Consider the following 17,611-nt stretch of genomic DNA (forward strand, 5'->3'; position numbering starts at 1 on the left):
GGAGCCGCAAAGCACGAGACTCCCGGGGCCAGCGGTCCTTGCGAGGTCCCGGAGTTCGCTACCACGAGGACCCCAGACCTGACCCCATGCCCGCCAGCCCTTCGCGGTGCATGCTGGGGCTTGTAGTCGCGGCGTGCGGAGTCCGGAGCGTCCAGCTGCCGCGGGGCGAGCCAGTTAAAGTTTCAAGGCCGCCTTTCCCGCTTCTTAGTCCCGCAGATTGACAACCCAAGGAGCCAATAGGGGGCCGGACCGGCGCTTTCGTGTATCCAATCGGCGTAGAGATTTGCAGCCACCCAGGTAAGTTTGCGGAGATGGGTCGTGGGTTGCGCTGGAGATACTGAGCCCGGCTGCATCCAGGAGCCGGGAGCCGTAGAGCTCGGGAGTTGAGAGGGCGCCGGACTTGGACCGAGGAGCACTTAGGAGCCGGTGCCGCCGCGAGGGTGTGCGCGGGGAGTGTGCGCAGGCGGCCGGCGGCGGGGTTCGGGGGCGGGGGCGAGGGTAGGGGGTTGTTAAGGTCGCGGGAGCAGGAGCCGGGGATGCCAAAAGGGGTGACGGATTATAAATGTGTTGTGACATCTGCTATCAGGAGGGCTGAGACCAGAATGGCATCAGCGGGGCAGAGTAGGGGGAGCGGGCTGTTTGTGTCCCTTGTAAGGGTCAGTCAGAGGAACCAGTGGGACCAGGTGCGGGTGGACCGGGTGCAGGCGGTCCAGTGGGAACCCGGAGAGGCCTGCGGCAGGTGCTTGGCGCAGGTGGAACACTTTGGTCAAGAAGAGAAGCGCTGGGCCCTGGCCGGTGTGTCTCAGTGGATAGAGCGTCGGCCTGCGGACTGAAGGGTCCCAGGTTCTATTCCGGCCAAGGGCACATGCCCGGGTTTCAGGCTCGACCCCCAGTAGGGGGCGTGCAGGAGGCAGGCAATCGATGATTCTCATCATCGATGTTTTCTCTCTCTCTCTCTCTCTCTCTCTCTCTCTCTCCCCCCTCTCCCCCTCTTCTTCTCTGAAATCAACAAAGAAATATATTTAATGAATAAATAAAAAGAAAAAATAGAAGAGAAGAGCTGGTCTCACACAAGCTGTGCGGTCATCGGCAGAAGTGGGAGTTTGTGGGCCTCTTCACCGGGCGCGGGATGGCTCATAATTTTGGCATTTGCTCATGGATTATTGATTCAAATATTTACCATCCCATTGGCTTCACTTATGTCCTTTGTGGGTTCTGATTTCCCAGATGTCGGATCTCTCACATGGATCGCGGGGTGAGGAGTGGCCAGTCAGGTCCCCAGGGGGACTGGCACCCAGCAGGGAGCAGCCTGAGTTTCCTTAGACTGAGCGCAACTGTGAGTCCTCCCCACCAGGGGGCGCCGTTTCATGCAGAACCTGGGCGCTCCCTGAACACGTGCAGTCTACCGCCCGCCACTAGGCGGCGCCTGGAGGCTTCCTTTCTGGATGCAATGGCCAGAGGGACTCCAAATGGCAGTTTCACTTGGATTTGGACTCGTTCAAAACCCCCGGCCAGCTCTTCTCTTCTTGATAAAACAGGCCTTTCCATAGCCCTGCCCAGCGGACTTAATGGCTGTCTCTTCCGATGTCACACCCACAGAGCAGCAGATGAGAAACTGAGGGCACCAGGGGCCCCGGAAGCTTGAGATGCAAATGCCGCTGAGCCCGGGGAAGTGTGAGCGTGGAGGGCACAGGGCCTGGAGGGGCAGCAGGTGGCCAGCCTGGTGGTGTGGAAGGACAGGAGGAGGCCGTGGAGGAGGAGCCGGGAGGGAGGAAGGTGACTCAGAAGTGCCTTCTTGGAGAGGAAGGTCAGGGTCTGCATGGACGGCTCCTGTCAGGGGATCATCTGACCGAGACCCGGTGCGGGGTCTTGTACAGATGCGATCGTTTAATTCCTGTTATTTTCTTGTAAAGACAGAATCGCCTCCAGGTGCTGACACTCAGACAAGTTAACGGCCTCCCTCCAGCTGACTCAGTGCACATGAGCCCCAGGTGGAAAGTGGGACCCGCACCCCAAATCCTGATGTTGCTGAGCGTCCCCCTGCCCCCTCCCTGCGGCCCCGGGAAGGCATCAGGGCCCCACAGTGGTGGCTGCAGAGACAGGTTCCACACTGGACGTGGGGAGCCGGGCTCGCGGTCCCCCTTAAGCGACATGGAAACGACCTCCCTGCTACCAAGGCCCCTCCTCTCTGTCACTACCATCCAGTGTCGGAGACCAAGGCTGTCAGGACAGAAACAATGTCCAAAGGAGAGTTAGAGGGAGTGATGTTTCCTTAGAAACACCCCATAAACGCACTTCCATCGGCCGCCACAGGTCAAACCCCCGACCCCATGGGAATCCACATCACCTGGGCTGAGTCCACAGCACACACTGGACCTGGGGTTCACGCCTGCCCGTCCTCCTTTGAAATCCCCCACAAAACCCACCAAATATTAAACACTAAACCACCAAGTGGTCTTCCAATCCACAACGTGATATTGAAGAACAAAGCGGTACAGTCCCCAGTGCGGTGGGAAAAGAGAGTGGCAACACCTGGTAGAAGTGTGTCCAAGCGGATGGAGAGCAGGTGGGGCCCCTGCTGAGACATCACCCTGGGGACTGAGGGCGGAGCGTGGGCTGGGGGAACTCCTGTAGAGCGAGCAGATTTCTGTGCAAAGGAGGAATGGGGTGACGGGGTCGGAGGGGAGGGGGGGAGGCCTTGAATAGTCACTGGAGCTGGAAGTAGGAAAGGGTGGGGCAAGCACATGGCCGCACTGGGCAGCTCCCTCACCCCAGCGCCCCCTGGTGCTCAGCAGGTGGTGCTTCACCGAAGGAGACAGAGGCAAAGGCCTCACAGCTGATCTCCTTTCTGGGCAACGAGGCCCAGCTCAGCGGGTGACACGGGAAGGACTCCCATCACAGCCGATCACACGGGCGGGCGCATTCATCGCGGAGCCACAGGTCAGCAGCATTTCTGGGGTGTTGGTCATGGGGAGGTCACGTGCTTTTGGAGAGGTCAGGTGACTGGTTCCGAGACTGTAACACACGGGCCTTACCGCCTCCGGGGCCTCCAGGGTTCCGCGCTGCCGGCCGGGAAGCTGGGCGCTCGCCACGCTGACTGGGGCGCCGCGTTAACTGCCTTTTCTCTGGTCCCTGGAAACCTGAGCTTCTGCAGCATGTTCTTTTCGGGTGGAAAAAGGGAAAAAAGAAAAACAGCTCATCGATCGCTGAGTCTGGGCGCCAGAGCGGGTGAGGCTGTGAAGTGATCACATCTGTCCTGGCCTAGCTGTGCCCAGCGCCTGCCCGCTCCTGTGCCGCGGGCTCCTGTGGCGGAAAAGGGTGCCCACCCGCTTCCCCATCACCGTCCAGGGGCGGCCTGGGGCCCGCTGCGCTGGGGCCCGCGGTGCCCACTCTGCCGGTTTATCCCTTTATCCGCATCGCCGTCCTGGGTTCCCATGGCGCCGTCACACACCGAGGGCCTCGAAACTGCGGGAAGGGGCCTGACTGGGGGGCTCAGTGGGGTGGGCGTCTTCCTGTGCCCGGGAGGTGGCCCACGTGATTCCCGGGCAGGGCACACGCCTGGTCGCATGCTTTGGTCCCTGGTTGGTGCGCGTGTATGGAAGGTGACCGATCAATGTTTCTCTCCCATCAATCTCTCTCTCCCTTCTCTCTCTCTCTCTCTCCCTCCCTCCCTCCCTCCCTCCCTCCCTGCTCTCTATGCTGCCTTCGGGTGAAGATAAGAAAAAGAAAACCCACAGGAACGAGTGCTAGAGGGCTGACATGAGGGCATGGGCAGCTGGCTCCTTCCGCCCGAGGGAGACTCCCTGCCGTGTCTCCCGATTCTGGCGGCTGCCAGCAGTCCTGGGCTTGTGGGCGCATCCCTCCCGTCTCTGCCTTTGCCCACACATCACCTTCTCGCTGCCCTCCCCTCCTTTCTCAGAAGGACACTGGTTCCTGGACGTGGGGCCCATCCTAACCCAGGGGAGACGTGTCACTATAGCCTGAGGTGGCTCCGTGGTTGAGCATCGACCCATGAACCAGGAGGTCAGGGTTCGATTCCGTTCAGGGCACATGCCCGGGTTGTAGGCTCGATCCCCAGTAGGGGGCGTGCAGGAGGCAGCCAACCATGATTCTCTCTCATCACTGATGTTTCTCTGTCTTCCTCTCCCTTCCTCTCTGAAGTCAATAAAACTTTATTAAAGAAAGAAGCTTGGCCCTGCCACACGAGGGCATCACTGGCTCACTGGCCTCGGAGCCGGGAAGAGCTGGGACTCTCGAGGCAGCGCCAGGCTTGGCGCCCACGGCCCGGCCACTCCGTGTTCTCACCCCGGCCCGTCCTCCCTGGCTCCAGGCTCCCGCATTCTTGGACAGACCTGGCCGCGGGGTGGGGTCTTTCTCAGGGAGGCCAGCGCCCCTGCGGACAATGCCTCCCTGTGTCATTGTTTGTTGGATCAACAAGCCGGATTATGAAGAGCAGCCTCCTTCTCCCCGAGTCTGGCCCACACAACCCACCCAACCAGCCCGGCCTGTTCTGCACCCGGCCCCTGGCCCCTGGCACCCGGCTGGGCCCCTGGCACCCGGCTGCTTCCCCGGCTCCGCGCGCCAAAAGCTGCCTCGGAACAGGGGTGGCGAGTGACGGGATAGCCGGCCAGGGGCTCTGGGGAGCGGGCGTGTCCCCTCTGCTGCCACCTGAGGCCGCACGGTCCGTCCTGTCGGAAGCCAGTTTGGCTCAGCCCCCAGGGAGCCGCCTGCAGCCCGGCAGTGAGGGCTCTGCCCGCCCGAGAAGGCACAGCGCCCGGGGTCCGGCCCGCTGGTCTCGCTGGGGAGAGGGGCCTGCGAGGTTTATTCTGCCGACAGCGTGGGCGTGGGCGTGGGCAGAAGCCAGAGCTGCTCTTCACCCTTGGAGACCAGCAGGGATGCGCTCGGTGCTCCCTCCTGGCCTGGGTCCTCCCTCCCGGAGGACAGACAGCCCTCGGCAGGGAACCGGGGCTGCAGGCCCCCCCCGCCCCCCGCCCCCTGGGCTGACGCAGCGGGAGGCCCCTGGCGCCCACCTGGGTGCGGAAGCGCCCGGCGCTGGGAGAAAACAAAGGTGTTGTGTTCGGGCTGCCAAGCCGCCGCTTTCCCACCCGCCTTCCTCCCGGGAACAAAGGGCCATTGAGGGCGCCGCCCGCCCCAGCCCATCCTCCGGTGTCTCCCTCGAGGTGCGGGGACGAGGGTGGGCAGCGTGGGCAGCGCCCTGACCCCCAGCTCTCGGGCTCAAATGCAGGAATGAGCGCCCTGAGCCCGGGGACAGCCTCCCGGGCACCAAGCCCAGGGCCGCGTGGCCCAGGCACCGGGCTTGGCTTCAGGACGTTCAAGCCGCTTCAGTTTTCCTGAGTGAACTTTCCTGAGTGAACTTTCCTGAGTGTGCTCGTGGCTGACGCCCAGGGGTGACAGCCGTGGCCAAACATGACATGTATGTAGTTTCACATAAATCTTATCCAAGTCACAGTCCCTGGTGGGGTCGGGCTGAAAGCCAGGCCTCAAGGTCACCCCAAGGTCCTTGCTACCTACAGGGGCGTGACTTCCCAGGAGCCCACCTCTCCTATGGCCTTTTTTTTTGTTTTTTTTTAAGCAAATGGAAAGGATGTTATGTACAATGTTATTATTTATTTTTTATTTTTATTGGCTTCAGAGAGGAAGGGAGAAGGAGAGAGATATAGAAACATGAATGATGAGAATCACTGACCGGCTGCCTCCTGCACGCCCCACACTGGGGATCCAGCCAGAAACCTGGGCCTGCGCCTGACTGGGATTGTGCCGTGACCTCCTGGTTCCTAGGTCGATGCTCAACCCCCGAGCCAGGCCGGCCCGGCTTCTGCACCAGGGTTCACACGGCTGTTTCATTACTGATCAGCGTCAGTTTCTGCTTAACGCTCCCCTCGGCTGCCCGTGGAGAACATGCTGGGGTCCTAGGAAGGAGTGCAGGAAGCTTCCGGGGAGCGTTCCCCTCTCCCGCCCGCCCCCGGGGTCAGGTCTTGCCGCAAAGCCCACGGAGACGGTGGGGGGCGGGGGGGATTTTCATTACAGGGTCGGCCGAGGCACGGCCGGGAGAAAGGCTGGGCCTTTACGAAATGCTTCCTTCCTTCCAGGGGCACTTGGAGTGGATCTCCCGATGTCACGGATGACGCGAGCCCTGCGCTGAGTCTCTTCAACGCCGGGTGCCCCGCTCGGACGAGGAGAGCAGATCGAGGTACAGGACGCTTTTTTCTCGTTTCTAGAAACGCGGGGGTTAAAGTTCAATCCGGAATCTTAGTGAGGAACAGACTGAGGTGGTAGGATGTGAAGAATTAGCCTCGGACGTAATATTATAATTATCATCACACAGAGGAGAGTCCCGACCCCCTGGAGGCTGGTGGGCCCCCTGGTGGGGAGGCAGGAGTGCAGGCAGGTGCAGAGCATTTAGGAGCCAGTGTGGCCGGTGGCGCAGCTCAGAGGCTGAGCGTTCATCTGTGAACCAGGAGGTCACGGTTCGATTCTCGGTCAGGGCATAGGCCGGGGTTGCCAGCCAGTGTGGGCCCTGCAGGAGGCAGCCTATCCATGATTCTCTCTCACATCGATGTTTCTCTCTCTCTCTCCCTCTCCCTCCTTCTCCCTCTCTCCCTCTGACCCCCCTTCCCCTCTCCCTCTCTCTAAGACCCATGAAAAGCATGCCCGTGGGCGAGGAGGAGAACAAGAAAGATGCAGATGTGAGCCTGGCCTGCAGTGCTCTCTGCTCTCTGACGGGCCCAGCTCGGTCCCCTTTGGCAGCCAGGCTGGTGCGGGCTGGGGTCTCCCCAGAAGGAAGGCAGGGGGACCCCTGGATAATGTTTCCGTCCCCGACCGGGCTCACAGCTGCCGACAGGCCGTCCGGCCCAGCAGGCGGTCCTTCCTCAGCCACGGGCCTTGGGCTCACGCCTGCCACGCATGAGGATCAGCCTGACGCCTCGCCACCATTTGCTTGGGGGGCTGTTTCCTGGCAGTTTCTGTTGTTATTAATCCCAAGACTCAGAGACCCAGGTCATATTTATTTATTAAAAATATATTTTTATTGATGTCAGAGAGGAAGGGAGAGAAACATCAATGATGAGAGAGAATCATGGATTGTCTGCCTCCTGCATGCCCCACACTGGGGATGGAGCCCACAACCCGGGCCTGTGCCCTGGCCGGGAACCTGCTGGCTCCTAGGTCAATGCTCAGCCCCTGAGCCGCGCCGGCCGGGCGAGAGGTCATATGGAAAATAAAGCAACCACGGTGCGGAAGCGAGGCTTCTGAGGCGAGGCAGGGCTGCGAGCGGACACCCTTTCGGTTCTGCCGCATGTGGCCCCCGCCCTCGCCCTCGCACCCACCGTGGCCCGGCTCCGGCCACCCGCGCCCGCCTCGCTCTCCCGAAGGCAGGTGTGCGATGGGTCCGGGCGAGCAGGACGCGGCTCGTCCAGCTGCTCTTCGTTTGGAACGCGACGCCTTCTGTTGAAGTTGCTATTTTTAACAACACATGTGGCAACAGCACTCATTCCCGCACGAGCCTATAAAGCTGTCCGAGCCCTCAAAACAGAATCAAAAGATGAAATTAAAAAATATTTAGGTATTGCCCGTCCGGTGTGGCTCCGTGGTTGAGCATCGACCTCTGAACCAGGAGGTCATGGTTTGATTCCCAGTCAGGGCACATCCCCAGCATGGGGCATGCAGGAGGCAGCAGGTCCATGATTCTCTCTCCTCATGAACGTTTCTCTCTCCCTCCCTCTCCCTTCCTCTCTGACATCAATACAAGTATACTTTTAAGTATTCGGTCCATGCTTCGTTGAGGTTAGAACAGTCGATCGCACATTCCACGCTGTGTCTGCGTCTCAGTGCATCTGTCTTCCCTGCCCCCGCCTTCCCCTCTGCCTGTACGCGGGCACCTCTGGGCCCTGGTGTGAACTCTGTGGCACCGGCTTTGACAGGCACTTGGGTCTCAGGGAGGACGCCGAGTGTGGGGTGCAGGCCCCTGGGACGGCGGCAGGAGGGGCCCAGACACCGCCAGCCGGGGATTCCGGGGCTCCCCAGCTCCAGCCCAGCTGCCCCTATCTTAGGGCCCCGCCCCCGGGTGAGGTGGGCAGAGCTCAGGGTGGAGGCCCTATGAGTGAGGCTCTGGGATTCCGCCCCCGCCTCCCCCCGCTGCCAGCAGGAGAGGCGCTCAGGGTCCGGCCGGAGGAAGTGGGGTAAGTCACACGTGACGTTCCCTTTGGCTTTAAATCCCCGTTCCCTCGGGAAGTACCTTCCTGGACTCCCTCCGGGAGGAAGCCTCTTTAGCAGCGGGCACCCGGCCAGGTGGTCCCCCACCTCTCAGACGGCAGTGGCCGGGGCCAGGTTCAGGGCCGCTACCGTCAGTAACAAGCTGGTTTACGCGTTTAAATCTCACTCTTACTGGCGGTGCCTGCTGAGCGGGGCAGGGGCGGGGCGAGGGGGGGCTAGGGGTTCTCCGAACAAACCCGCTGTGCGGTCGGCGAGGCTGTGACCAGGTGCCTTCCCCGTCCAACCGGGCCCCCTTCCCTCCACCCCTGCGACACACTGAAATACGTTTTATAGATTTTTAGCGAGAGAGGAAGGGAGAGGGAGAGAGAGAAACATCAATGATGAGAGAGAATCACGGGTCAGCTGCCCCCTGCACGCCGCCCCTCACTGGGGACCGAGCCCGCCACACGGGCGTGTGCCCTGACCGGGAATCGAACCGTGACCCCCTGGTTCATGGGTCGTCGCTCAGCCCGGACCCCCGCGGCCAGGCTCCTGCAGCCCAGTCGTCTTTGTTCGGGGAGTTTGCGCGTTTTCAGCCTTTGACTCTGAGCTGCTCCCGCCGAACGCGTGTCTGGTCCCTGCCCTGTCCTCCTCTGGGCCCGGCCCACGGGGGCCCCGCAGCAGCTCGGCCGCGTTCCTACGTTAAATTAGTTCAGAGACGCGGTGTCGGAGAAGGACCCCACCGTGGACTGACCTTCGAGCTGGCCCGCCCCGTCCTTGGAATGTGTGCTCTGCCCTCCGGCCACGGCGGGCGCTGTCCAGGGTCACAGACTGAGGCAGCAGTGGTGTGGAGGCCGCGCATGGTGCTCGGGACTGGCCCCGGGGGACCCTGTGCACACTTCAAGACTCGGCAGGCGGGGCAGAGGTCTCCTGGTCTTGCCTCGAGGTTCCCCAGCTTCTTAACCCGCCCCCTCCCCCTGAGGGGCCCCCCTCTTTCCTGCGTCTCCTCCTGCCCTCTGAGTAGGGGACCGGGTTTACTAACCTGCCCTGGACCTGGGTGTGCACCCCTGACCGCACTGCACCTGAGGTGGCCTGGCCAGGGAGCTGCCCCCAAGGAGGCCCCGCCTGGAGGGGGAGAGCAGGGGTCTCAGGGATCAATGGCCCGTCCTGCCCGGTGGGCAGGGGCAGGGGCAGGGGCAGGGGCCCCACGGCAGGTGCTCTGAAGGGTGGGCATGTGGAAGCCACTCTTGAGGGGCTGAGGACAAAGGGGGGGTGAGAAGGCAGGGACCCCTGAGGATCTCAGAGGGTTTGGCCTGACCCGGGAGGGACGGGGGCCCAGGAATGCCCGGGGAATTCCATCTGGGGCTGGTCCAGGACGGCGATCGCCAGGTGGCAGGCGGTCGGGACGGCTGCTGCCAGGTGGCCCAGAGGACGGCGCCAGGTCTACCTCCCAGTCACACCTGGGTAGCGGGTGTCAGGTGGGCATCAGGTGGAGGGGCGTGGGTTACCTGGAGGGCCCCCTGCATGTGCAGGATCATCCAAGACTAGAAAGTTCCAAAGGTTCCACAAAGCGTGAGGTTCCCGGCAAGTTAGAGCAGGGCCGTCTTTCCTGGTGCCGCAGCCTCCGCTCCCCCTCTTTTCCGTCCTCACCCTCGGATGTTTCCCATTGATTTTAGCGAGAGTGGGAGAGAGAGGGAGGGGCAGAGAGAAACACCGATGCGAGAGAGACACATCGATTGGCTGGCTCCGGCTTATGCCCCAGAACAGGGCGAGGAGCCCGCAACCCAGGCCTGTGCCCTTGACCGGGAACCGAACCCGGGACCTCCTGGTTCCTAGGTCGATGCTCAGCCCCTGAGCCCCGCCGGCCGGGTCCACACCTTCCTAAGGTTTGTCACGTCGGCAGCGTGCTCACCGGCTCTGCCCCGGGGCTCCTCACTGTCGCTGTCGCCTCGGGGACAATGGCTCTTCCGCGGGGTTGCGTTTCCCACTGAGAGCGAAAGCTGCTGGTGGTCCGCATCCGCCCACCCTCTGGGGCCCCGCTCTGGGACGCGCGTCCCTCGGGCCGGGCCCTCTCCGCCGTCCAGTCCCGGCCTCATCCTCGTCACAGCCAGCGGTGGTCATGGGCTCATGGAGAAACGAGAGAGCTGCCCAGTGCCCGCTGTGTGGGCACAGGAGGAAGCGGACCGCCTGCCGTGGAGGAAAACAGAGGAAAGGCCCTGGCTGGTGTGGCTCAGTGGATAGAGCATAAATCGGATGCTGGGTCCCGGATTCGGTTCCGGTCAAGGGCACGTGCCCGGGTTGCAGGCTTGATCCCCAGTAGGGGGCGTGCAGGAGGCAGCCGATCAGTGATCATGGATGTTTCTATCTCTCCCTCTCCCTTCTTCTTTGATATCAACAAAAATATATTTATATATAAAAAAGAAAACATTGCTCTAACCGGTTTGGCTCAGTGGATAGAGCGTCGGCCTGCGGACTGAAAGGTCCCGGGTTCGATCCCGGTCCAGGGCATGTACCTTGGTTGCGGGCACATCCTCTCTAGGAGGTGTGCAGGAAGCGGCTGATGGATGTTTCTAACTCTCTATCCCTCTCCCTTCCTCTCTGTAAAAAAATAAATAAAATATGTATTTTAAAAAAAAGAAAACATGGAGGAAAGAATTGCAAAAGCATGGAGCGTCCACAGAAATGGCGGGAGCACTTACCTTTCCCTGCATTGCCCTGCACATCTGGGCACACCTGCCTTTCCCTGCATTGCCCTGCACAACTGGGCATACCTGCCTTTCCCTGCATTGCCCTGCACACCTGGGCACGCCTACCTTTCCCTGCATTGCCCTGCACACCTGGGCACACCTGCCTTTCCCTGCATTGCCCTGCACATCTGGGCACGCCTGCCTTTCCCTGCATTGCCCCTGCACACCTGTGCACACCTGCCTTTCCCTGCATTGCCCTGCACATCTGGGCACGCCTGCCTTTCCCTGCATTGCCCTGCACACCTGGGCATACCTGCCTTTCCCTGCATTGCCCCTGCACACCTGGGCATACTTGCCTTTCCCTGCATTGCCCCTGCACACCTGGGCACACCTGTGCATGCCTGCCTTTCCCTGCATTGCCCTGCACACCTGGGCATGCCTGCCTTTCTCCGGCTCTGGCCTCATGTACCTGGGCAGATCCCATCTCTTTTGGCACCTCCGTTCCCACCTGTCAGCTGAGGGGAAGGGCTAGGTCGCTCCCCTTGGACAGCCTAAGGCCCCGTCTCCCAAACAGTGCTGGCCCCCAGGTCCCAGGCCAGGAGCGCCCCCGGGGAGGGACGGGGCTGCGCCGACTGCAGCTGCCCGGGGCTCACCTGAGCCACAGAACGTGTGCGGTGTTTCCCGGGACAGGGAGTCGGTCACGCTCCACGTCCCCTCACGCACGCTGCCCGTTTCCAGCTCAGTGCCCCTCCTCTGCCTGGGAGGCCGGTGCTCTGTGCTCAGCGAGCAGCCCTGGCCTGGCGGGCGGCTCCGGGCTCCGGCTCTCCAGGAGAAGGCGAAGCTCTCAGGTGGAGCCCGGCCGGCGCGGCTCAGGGGCTGAGCGTCGACCCAGGAACTGGGAGGTCACGGTTTGGCTCCCAGTCAGGGCACAGGCACAGGTTTCGGGCTCCATCCCCAGTGGGGGGCGTGCAGGACGCAGCCGATCAATGATCCTCTCTCATCAGTGATGTTTCTATGTCTCTCTCTCTCTCCCTTCTTCTCTGAAATAAATTTTAAAATATTTAAAAGAAAAAAAAGAGAGCTCTCTAACAGGCCCTTTCAGACCTCAGCAGGCACGTGGGGCCCCGGGCCAGGCAGCCTCGGGAGCCAACACACGGAGTTCCGAAATCCAGACGCAAAAAGGAGGTGCTCCCTTTCCTCTGCGGACACTAACCCAGGGGCTCGGCCACAGGCCGCTCTGGGCCCCCGGGACTCAGGCCGCTGAGAGAAGTCCTCCGAGGTCAGCACCGCAGAGGCCCACACCCCGCGGGGGCGGGCTGCCGGGGATGGAGGTGCCCCGGGCACTGACACCCCTCCCAGGGCACCGGGGTGAGCATGGGCACAGCTGCCCGTCCGACCCAGCCTGCCCACAGGGGGTTTGTAAGGACGGAGGATGTTGCCTCATGGGCACAGGCTGAACTCGGCGTCTCTAACGGCCGGGAAACTGGGACGAGAGCAGGAAGCCGCCCTCAAGATGCCAAAAGACGGGGTGCTCACAGAGCGCTGTTGTTGGGCCTCAGACAGATTGGAGGAGCTGGGGGTGCTGAGGTGTGTGTATGGGGAGGGGGGTGGAGGAGGGGGGACGGGCTGGTAGAGGCCTGGGTCCCTGGGGGAGAAGTATTTCTGGAGACAGCGGGGCTCTGGCTCTGAACGCTCTGTGGGGACAGCGGGGAGGTGTCTGCTGAGCTCTGGCCTGCTGCCTCCCCAGCTACCGCGGAGATTTTCCTAGAAGTTGGGGAGGGGTGTGGGGGGCATCTGGGTGCAGGCAGGTGGTAGCGTGGCACTTGTCTTGGCGTTGGGGTGGTGGGGCATGCACAGCCCTTCAGTTCAGCTGACCCGACTTATTTGGGGTTACGGGAGGGACTGATAGAAGTCAGGGGAAGTGGCCCCCCACCCCCCTCAAAAGCCGTAGTGTGGATCTGCCCCTATCCAGCCCAGAGAACACGGGGCGGCCTGCTGGCCCGCCCTCTGCAGGGCCGGCCAAAGGAATGAGGCCTGCAGGCCGGGCCGGCTTCCTTCCGCCCGTTCAGGATCGCTCTGACTTGACTGATTGCCTCCTTTCTCCCTTCAGCACATGCCTCCCGGGGAGGACGCGAACGCGAGGAGGCCGCGAGTGGCCATCTGCCCGGGGTCGGGCCCAGTGAGACACGCCAGGGGCCCGAACACAAACACAACCTGTTTTTTTATTTTATTTTTTAACCCAAGTGCTTTTAAAGACTTCTTTGAAATGTGGGACAATTATGCAAGCAGGAAAAAAAAGTATCTAGAGCAAATATTTAACTTTGCCTTTGGTATGTTGAACTCACTGGCCCATGCAACTCTCTCAGGCATGTCCTATAAGATTGACTTAACAACTATGTGTGAAATATGTATTAAAATGATGTCCCGTTTCGGGCTCCATAATTCTCTCTCCCTTCTCCCATCCTCTCTGAACTCAATAAAAAGATATACTTTAAAAATAATTTAAAAATTTAAAAATGTGCCTATAAAATACAAAAGTCTATGGCAGCGGTTCTCAACCTGTGGGTCGCGACCCCTTTGGCGGTTGAACGACCCTTTCACAGGGGTCGCCTGAGACCATCCTGCATATCAGATATTTACATGACGATTCCTAACAGTAGCAACATTGCAGTTATGAAGTAGCAACGGAAATAATGTTATGGTTGGGTCACAACATGAGGAACTGTGTTTAAAGGGCCGGAAGGTGGAGAACCACTGGCTATGGCATATGCTATATGTGTAGTTTCCTTCACGGGAGGCGCATTGGGGTTCTGTGTAACGGAGGCTCTCTGTCCTGGGAGCAGCTGTTACACCCCTGGACGCGGGTGCCCCCCTCGCCCCCCTTGGCAGATCTTGGAGGCAGAAATACGGACTATTGGAAGCTCAGGACCAGAGACCTCGGTCGCTTACTCGGAGCCACACAGCACGGGAGGGAGGAAGTAGTTAGGGCCGAGCACAGCTGCCAGCCAGGGCTCCTGCCTCGGGAGGAGCAGATCCGCCGAGTCTCAGCCCCGGGCTGGGGCGCCGGGTGGGAGGCGGGGGAGCGGTGGCGGCGCGTCCCGGGCACCAAGTTTCCCGGGCTCCGCACGCCTCCGACGGGCGGGCCTCGGTGTTCCCGGGTCCTGTTTACGCCGATGCCCCGGGGCGGGAGCCCCCGCGTCCGGGATAATCGCACAGAACCCAGTTCGGCTCCGCAGACCCGGGGACCCGCCGGTGCGCGGGGCTCTCCGCGGAGGGGCGGCCGCGCGCGGCGGGGCGGGGCGGGCGGGGCGGGGCGCCCGGGCGCTGCCGGGCGGCGTTGCTACAACAGACCCGCCCGCCGAGCTGAGCCGCGCGGCCGCCGGGCCGAGCAGGTGGAGCAGGTGGGGCGGGTCCACGGTCTCGCCGCGGAGAGATTCGCGCGGGTCCGGGGCCACGCGCGCCCCTGGGCAGCCAGAGGACCCTCCCCCACCCTCGCCGGCCCCACCGCCCGCGCGGGACCGAGCGGAGGGACGGCCCAGCCACCGGCGAGGCGCTCCCGGCCTCCCGCAGCCGCGGGGCGGGGCCGCCGCCTCCCCTCCCCCCGCCCCTCCCCCCGCCCGGACACCTGCGCGGCGGCGGCGGCGGCGGCTCGCGCGCTCCGGCCGCTGGGCGCGGCGCCGCCGGGTCCTCGGTCCCCGCGGCCCAGCCAGGTGCGCGCGGCCGCCCGCCCTCCCCAGGGGGCCCCGGTCTGACCGCTCGCCGGGAGCCGACGGAGGCCAGGCACCAGGTAAGGCGGCGGCGGGGGCGCGGGGGGGGGGTGGCTGGGCGCCCGGCAGGGTCTGGGAGGAACAGGAGGTGCCCCTGGGCGCCCGCCCCTGCGCGCCGGCTGCACTTGGGGTGCGTTCGGACTCCGGGAGCCCCAACTCCCGGGTCAGCGTCGTCCTGGACCCGCGGAGTCCGGGCTGGGGGTGGGGCGGGGTCTGCGCGCCCTGGAGAGACCCTCCGCCGCTTCTGCTGGATCGGGGGCCGGTTTAAGATGCTTTAGAAACGACGTGGGCGCAGGACACCCCCTTTGTCTCCCTCGCGCGCGAACCCCTCACCCCTAACAAGCCCGGCGCCCCCCGTGGGGCAAGGCGGGTGGGTTTCCCCCCTGTCTCCCCTTCCCCCACCCCCTCTCTGCCCCAGGTCGCCGCCCGCCGACCCGGTGACCTGGGTCAGGCTGCCCGCCGAGGAGCCGGCGCGGGGCCGCCAGGGGGCGCGCGGGGAGCGGGGAGCGGGGACCTCGCCGCGGTCGCCTGGACCTGGAAGACCCAGCTGCGGTCACCAGGCCCCGCACCGGCGCCCGGACCCCCGCCCGGGAGCGCGCGGTCGGTGCAGCGGCCCCGGAAGGCCCCGTCCGGCGTCCCCGGTGCAGGTTCGTGGTCACGGGATGGGCCCCCGGGCCCCCGGGGTCACGCAGAGTCCCCGCCAAGCGCCCTGTTCGCCCGCCACGCGCCCCAGCCGGGGTGGGGGCGCCGGTCGGAGCAGGGGAGCCGTCCCGGTCCCGCCGCCGCCGCCGTGAATTATGCAGGAGGCGGCCCCGCGCGCTTCTCAAGTTTCCCGGCAACTTTCTCGCGGGCCGCGCTCCTCCCGGCGGCCCGGCCCCGGCGCCTCCGCAGGGCGCGCACCGGGCACCCACCCCGCCCTTGCCCCTGAGCTGGGGCCGCGGGATCGTGGAGCCGGTGCGACCCCCGCGAGGGTCTCCTCGCCGGGTTCCGAGGGTGCGGGCCGGCGGCCGGCTGCCCTCGCGGGGGTCTGCGCGCCGGCCGTCTCGCACCGGATGGGGGTCGGGCAGGCGAGGTTCGCGTCTCCGTGGGGCTGGGAGCGTCCAAAGGGGAGGAGGCCGTGCCCGGGACCGTGGGCTCTCGCCGCGGAGCCTTGAAGGCCGCCTGGGGGGCGGGATCCGAGACTGCGCTCGGCTGGCTCGCTGGCCAGCTGGGAGCTCAGGCCGCAGGACTGGAGGCCTCGGGCTGGCAGCGGCCACGGGCCTGGGGGTCCTCAGAGACCGGCTGGAAATACAGCGGTTCCCCTGGAAATTCGCGGGAGTAAATTGGATAGCTCCGTGACCTCTTTTTGTCTGGAACTCGAGTTGGCATTAACGAGGCCACCGCTAATTAGAGGAGGCGCCACCGGCAGGGCGTTAGGAAGCCCTCCGTGGGGGGCCGGGGGTGAGCTCTACCTGGGCCTTGTCCTTGGACTTCGGACTTCGCTGGCGGGGCAGGGAGAGCCCTGGCCTCAGCCCTGACCCAGGTGTGGGGTGTCCACAGGAAAGAGTGGTTAGTGAGGCCCAGCCTGGCGCCCTGGGGGCTGGAGGGCCTCCCCGCATGCCCCGGGGGCAGCTGGAGGCCGTGTTTCCATGCCCTGTGGGCGACCAGCCTCTGCTAGAAGAGCTGCACCTTGGCCTGTGGGAGCTCTGCGCCCACTGGGTTCTGTGGTGGTTGGGGCTGTTCCTATGTGGGTAGGAGGTGAGCGCCCGCAGGGCCCGCGGGGGACCCTTGTCTCCGTAGGAATGGGGTGCCCTCAGGTGGCTGGGTGGGGAGCGCCCGGGAGCCTCCCTAAGGGCGCTGGTCCTCAGGGACCCCCGGTTTTCCTAGAGGGAAGAAGGGGGGAAAGGTGCTCTTTTGGGCCCTTTGGGAGGAGGCTGTAACTCCTCACCCAGGAAAGGCGATCTTGATGAATCTGGCGACTTTACCCCTGAAGGCAGCTCCCGGTGGGCACCTGGCCGCTTGGAACAAATTAGATCCCGTTTTGGTGGGGGTTAGGGTTAGGGTGTGGGGTCCGGTGGCTTCCGGCTCCAAGCACAGTTTGCTTTCGAAAGGCCGGTTCAGCCTGGCCGGTGTGGCTCAGTGGTTGAGCGTCAACCTATGAACCAGGAGATCAGGGTTCAATTCCCGGTCAGGGCACAGGCCCGGGTTGCCGGCTCGATCCCCAGTGTGGGGTGTGCAGGAGGCAGCCAATCAGTGATTCTCTCTCATCAGTGATGTTTCTATCCCTCTCTCCCTCTCCCTTCCTCTCTGACATCAGTGAAAATACATTAAAAAATAAAATGAAAAGAAAGCCCGGTTCATATTCAGGCGTTTCCAAGAGGTGCTCACTCCTCCTTCATCCGTTCATGCGCGTGCTTGGCAAGTGCGTGGGGGTTTGGTCACAGTCCCCGCCTCCCGCATCCAGGGGTCACCCTGGGAAGGTGACTTGCTCAGGCCTGGCGGGGCCCCCTGGGAGAAGCCTGGACCCTGGCAGGCGGGGGTCAGGGGTGGGGAGTGCCCCCAGGAGGCTGATAAGCGAGTCCCCAGGTAGCCTTGCACCTTGTGTTTTATAGGCGATGGGAACAGCGTGGAGGCGAAGGGAGAGGGGCCAGGAGTTGTCCCACATGGAGGAACACTCCCAAACCCGGGCTCCATAGAGGAGGGACCCCTCATCTCACTCGCTTTACCCCAGAGAGGGGACAATCTGTGTCCTTTCCCAAAGTGGGGTTCGGTGTGGGGATTGCTGGGCGGCTGGTGTGCCTCCTGCTCCCCAGGACCTGGGAGTGAGGCTCCTGTCCGGGTCCCTGGCTCTGGACCCTGAACTCTCTCTCCCACGAATCCCAGCCTCCTGCTCTGTAGCCTGAAGGCCCAGTGTCCCCGGGCGGCCGGCAGCCCCAGCAGAAAAGCCTGGGAAATGCGCCTTTACTG

General features: G+C 63.3%; 1 protein-coding gene across 1 annotated transcript in view; it reads left to right on the top strand.

The window, feature by feature from the left end:
- The first annotated feature begins 14,561 nt into the window (after window positions 1–14,561).
- Window positions 14,562–17,611, top strand: part of SHANK2 (SH3 and multiple ankyrin repeat domains 2) — a 168,131-nt gene continuing 165,081 nt past the window's right edge. Inside the window, exon 1 of the mRNA XM_036295830.1 lies at window positions 14,562–14,685. The gene's annotated coding sequence lies outside the window, so the exon portion shown is untranslated. The remainder of the gene's footprint in view (window positions 14,686–17,611) is intronic.

This window comes from Myotis myotis, unplaced genomic scaffold, assembly GCF_014108235.1.
Source record: "Myotis myotis isolate mMyoMyo1 unplaced genomic scaffold, mMyoMyo1.p scaffold_m19_p_27, whole genome shotgun sequence".
Classification (NCBI taxonomy): Eukaryota; Metazoa; Chordata; class Mammalia; order Chiroptera; family Vespertilionidae; genus Myotis; species Myotis myotis.